The sequence below is a fragment of the Myotis brandtii genome, unplaced genomic scaffold, assembly GCF_000412655.1.
Source record: "Myotis brandtii unplaced genomic scaffold, ASM41265v1 scaffold16, whole genome shotgun sequence".
In the NCBI taxonomy this organism is placed as follows: Eukaryota; Metazoa; Chordata; class Mammalia; order Chiroptera; family Vespertilionidae; genus Myotis; species Myotis brandtii.
Window position 1 is genome coordinate 308808 of NW_005355832.1, and position 5557 is coordinate 314364.

At 38.4% G+C, this 5557-nt stretch overlaps 1 pseudogene; it reads left to right on the top strand.

Annotated features, from left to right (window-relative positions):
* The first annotated feature begins 2481 nt into the window (after positions 1-2481).
* The window catches only part of LOC102255157, a 16850-nt pseudogene continuing 13774 nt past the window's right edge, over positions 2482-5557 (top strand).

A 5557-nucleotide genomic window follows, 5' to 3' on the forward strand; every position in this document is an offset into this window, starting at 1 on the left:
GAATCGAACCAGCAACCTTTTGGGACATGGGATGACACCCAACCAACTGAGCCACACCGGTCAGGGTTGTCCAGATCTTTTAAACCGCACAGTAGTGGCGTCTGCGTGTAGAGCCATTGCTCCAGGACCGCACTTTACCCACAGCTTTCCTGTCAGGTAATTCTCACAACAACCAAGGAAGGTGGGGGGAGATGCTGCATTTTATAAGCTGAGGCCCAGGGAGGGGAGGTCATTTGCCCAAGGTCACCCAGCAAGGAAATGACAGAGCTGAGGTCTGATCCCATGTTTACTTGACGCCAGTGCCCGTGCTCTTCTTCGTCAGCGACATTTCCCTTCAACACCTTGTTCACATGACACTTTCCCCAGCGAGCCCTCCCTGACTCACCCTCCTCCCAGCGAGGAAGGAGTGCTCTTCTCTCTTCCAAGTTTCCGGAACACAAGTTCCCAGCTGAACTGTAAATTCCCCAAGGGTGACATCTGGGCCACTTAAATCTCCCTCTCTCTCTTTTTTAAAAATAGATTTTATTGATTTTTTACATAGAGGAAGGGAGAGGGATAGAGAGTTAGAAACATCGATGAGAGACCAAATGGGATTTTGTGACATTTTTATTTAAAGATTTATTGTGGGGCAGAAACAAGTAGGAACACATATACCAATATTAATAATATTTCCATGGTAAAAAATTAAGATATTCACTACAGAATTTCCTACATATGTAAGACTAACTTTAACGGTAAAAATAAAAATTAACTCATTAGCTATGATTCTAAATTCCCATGCATAAATGTGTTTTGTTTTTATTTGTTAGGCACCTGTGCTAATAAAATCCTTGGATTCTGAATTTGATAGCAGTGTTAATAAAAGTAAGATTATAGAAGCAGCAATAAAACTTATCATGCATGATTAAGTATGGAGGGGCAAATTAATTTGGCACTGCTTTGACAGAAAATTTCCCTTTGTTGTGCTTATATGCCTGTATTTTGTACCAATGGCTGTTTTGATTCCCTAGTTTAATCATGCCTTTAAGCTGATGAGCTACATGCTGATGATAGAACATCAAACTCTAGATGTTTACTCAGGAAATACATAGAGGTCGGAGCAGGCACAGGGTCCCATGCTGCCTATGGCATTTACACAAAAGGGAAGGCCTAATGTTTTGCAAAGCAATAGATTCTTTTATGTTTGGAATATCTTGTAAAGAAAAATTCTAATTTTAGTACTTCATTAGCAGAAGATAATATATTTTTACATCTTAAAATTGAGATTGAGAAAATAAAGTTGATTAAAGGTTAAAGAAAACTGATAACTATACATCCCATGGTCTCCCCCAAATATCCATCTTTTACTCCATGAATAGATTTTGAGGAACATGAACATTTGGAGATGAAGAGATGACAGTCTTTTATGAGCAATGGTAAGAAATTCAGAACAAGGGTAGAATTTAACTTCCCTCTTTATGAGATGATTTAGATGCTTATTAGCAGTATGAAATTGGCTGTTAAATTATTTTTTGAAATATAATAATTTTCCAAGTTTATTGATGATAAACATATACAAGTTTATATGTATTATGATATAATGATGATAAAACATAATTAATGAGAACACATTAAACTTATGTGTAATGCAGCTACCTAAAGATGAATTGATAGAACTACTAGTTACCTGCTTCAGTGTTTTGGCAGTTATGCTATATTCTGTTAGAAAATAAACAATGTCCATATAGACTTTTGTCTTAGTCAGATGTGTTTTTTCTAGTTCCTCTTCTATATGCACTGATCAAAGAAACATTAGTCAATGTGAGCTCTCAGGAAATGTAGGAGACACTCTAGGTTAATGCATGGCCAGTTCCAGGCCAATTTATTTGTGGGAAAATGACGAATCCCTTCCTCTGCATTTACATATGCAAGAATACTTTACATTTAGTTTTATTTGCTCTCATTGATTTGTATCAATATCACAGGATTTTACTGGATTTTATGAAAGACTTCACTCTTATACTTTTACCCCATAGTATTTGTTTCATAATTTGGAAATGATGATAAATATCTCAGAATAGGAAACCATTCTTGCTTCAGTAGGACTAACTGACAAAGTTTCCATCCAACTCAGTTTTAATTCTGGTGAATTGCTGCTTCTGGGGACAGAGCATCTACATTTAAATTTGAAAAAAAAAAGGCAAAGAATGAATGTCTAAGTGTGGAAGTACAAGTGCTAAAGAAGACTAAAGCAGGCAAGAATGACATGGCCAAACACTAAATTCTACCCAGCCATCAGAAACTCATGACTGGACTGTAGAATTCACACGGAAGTTGTCCAGAACCAGAAATGTCTTTTAAAAGGAGAAACATTTCTAGCAAAGTTCTTCTGACTCAAAACCTCAGTAAGAACAATCAGGACACCTTTGAGAGTGAAAAGGGGAATATTATAATTACATCAGGCAAAACCAGAATGTCCCAGACAAGCCAAGTCTATCCATCATGTCAGTATCATCAATAGGGAAACTTTGTCCTGAGTGGAACTGCTTTTACCAAGCTGCCATGACTCTTTCTTTGGTACAAGAAATCTTCCTTTTAAGTGATCAACACAATGATCTTGTGTGCCTCTATATGATAGGAGGTAACATTTATTAAGTTATTTACCCTGTGCTCTTAGCACACATACATTTTAACAGTGGGCTAAGAATTTTCACGTGCACTATCTCATTTAATCCTTACTTTTTTCCTTATTTTACAGTTGAGAATACAGAAGCAAAATTAAAATGCCAATAACCACAACCTTATTAAATGGCAAAGCCCAGATTAGTGGTTTGACTCTGTAATCCAGGGGTCCTCAAACTACGGCCCGCGGGCCACATGCAAATACAAATATTGTATTTCTTCCCGTTTTGTTTTTTTACTTCAAAATAAGATATGTGCAGTGTGCATAGGAATTTGTTCATAGTTTTTTAAACTATAGTCCGGCCCTCCAACAGTCTGAGGGACAATGAACTGGCCCCCTGTTTAGAAAGTTTGAGGACCCCTGCTGTAATCTATAGTCTTAAATAATTTTATTCTTTCATCACAGTTGCCTTTAAACATTAGAATCACAATTGTGCATAATTTCTCCTTCCCTGTTAATTAGCAGACCCTGTTAATCTGCCCGTGTAGTGCCTCCTTCTGAGGCCAGCTATGGCCACAGAATACTTCTCAACACAATGCTGTAGGAGCAACTATCAGTGTTCATATCTTCCCACAGACATAGAGCTAGTCCAGGTCCTGCTTTTACAAACGGGAAACAAAGCCACGTTGTTCTTGCTGAGGCTGACATTATTACTGTCCATCCAACATTGTTACCTACCCCCTTTTCTTGCCACCAAAAGCCTAGTTTTTCTCAGCTCCTAAGTGGTCACATATAACAGAGAGGCTGGGTTTTCTCTGGTCCCGGGGGCATAAATCTGGATTAGCCAAAGCTGGTCATGTTTTCAGCATTTCTCTTACCAGTAGCCAATTTAGGAATGAGTCTGAGATGCAATTCTGGCCAGTGCAATGGGAGACTATTAGCCAGGGAGAGGGGCCTCTGAAAAAAACTATTCTTAAAGAAACAAACATGTGAGAAGATTCAGTCCACCCTCTTCTTTTTGCCTTGAGGAATAGTATCATTTAGGATGTTGTTAGCTATAAAACACAAGTCTAAGACACCATTTCTACATCATGCGGATGATTAAAAAGTGCTGCATGAGTTTTCCATCGCTTTATAACAAATTCTCCCAAATTTAGCAGCTTCAAAGAGCACACATTTATTATCTGTTTCCATGGGTCAAGACTCCAGGTATGTGTCAGCTGAGTCTTCTGCTCCGGGTGTCACAAATATGCAGTGAAGTTGTCACTCAGGATGCATTTTCATCTGGTGGCTCAACTGGGGAAGAACCCAGTTCCAAGCTCATTCATGATGTTGGCAGAATTCATTTCCTTGCCCTTATTTGACTGAGGGTACCAATTTTTTTTCTGGTTGTTGGCTAGAGGCCACCTTCGGCTTTTATAGGCTTTGTACAGTTCCTTAGAGGGCATCTGCAATTCCCTGACACATGGGCTGCTCCAACATGGCCATTTACTTGATTAAGGCCTCGAGGAGAGCTTCACTCTGTTTTCTGGAGCTATTTGAGGGAAAGAGAATGAGCATACTTATTTTCTACAAGTCAAAAACTTAGAAGTCTGGTTTTAAAAGTGCCTGAATGGTTTCTCAGTGGTGTACAAGTTGCCTCAGACAAATTGGGCAATGGCTGTAAATAAAATGTTCTCCCTTCCTCTGTAGTCAACTGTAAAGAGGAGAAAGGAAGAATTGGATCCAGAGTAGGTATAGGACAAACATTCACACATGCATTTGCTTTTGCATTTATTAATTCCTAAATTCATCTGACCGACATTAAGTGAGCACAGAATATAGAATAGGAGCTCTAGAAGATGCAAAGATGAATCATATACAATCTAATGGGAGCAGAGAGAAGCAAAAATATACCAGTAAGTAGAAAATAATACAGAAACGATTATGTATCTTAAAGGATGAACATGCCTTGGCAAGGACCAATACCTGTTTTCACTACCACTAAATGCTAAGCTTGCCTAAAGGAGGAAGAGCTTTTGTCCAGCAAGAACCCAAAGGCAAATCAGAACATTCAAAAACAGGGAAGGAGAGCTTTCTGGAGAGAGAAACATGTATGCAAAGGGAAGAAGGAGAGTGTTTGGTATATGAGTATATGAGCAGCAAAGAGTTTTCAGGACAATGTGACAGGAGAACAGCACAAAAAGCTAACTGGATCAAAATTAGAAGGATTGCAAAGGTAGTGACTAGAAAGAGGATGTGCCAGAATCCATTACATTCAAAATAGACATTTTTTCATAAGTCTTCAACTCACACATGGCAATTCACGTTGATTTATAGGAGTTAGTGCAACTAGTAGGTTGAGCAGTTTCTTTATCCAGTATGAGTTTAAATAAAAATAATAAATTATTAGAATTTGCAATATCACAATTACCAAAGAATAAAAGAAATGAGTTATTTTCAAGAAAACCATCTTAGATGTAATGAGGTAATATATCATATTTCTCCATGGGAAAGAAAAGCTAACCTTGTAAATTGAATCCTTTTCCTCTTTCTCCCACTTTCCTCCCTTCCCTGTGCCTTTCTCCTAAACTTTACTCATCTGATAGATTCATGAACACTTTCGGTCCTTCAATATCTCCTTTAGAAGCATCTCATCCCAGTAAAAGACAGATTTCTCATGGTAACTTCTCTTTTAAATGGGTAAAACCTTAAGACATAGTAAAATGCTAATTGAGGTAATTCTAGACATGAACCATGAGCCAAAGCTTCACCCCATCAGGGCACCAGGCTTGGCTCATTGTGTGACCTCTAAGATCAGGATCCTAAAACCGCTTGGATAGTGTCCAGAGGAGTCTCAGCACTCAGATGTGTAATTTGCTTGGCAGTTAAAATGCATTCACTTCTTTTCTAGCCTCCTCCCTCCCACCCCCTCAAGTTTATTCAAGAGTCACAAACTCAGATCCTGTGGCCTTT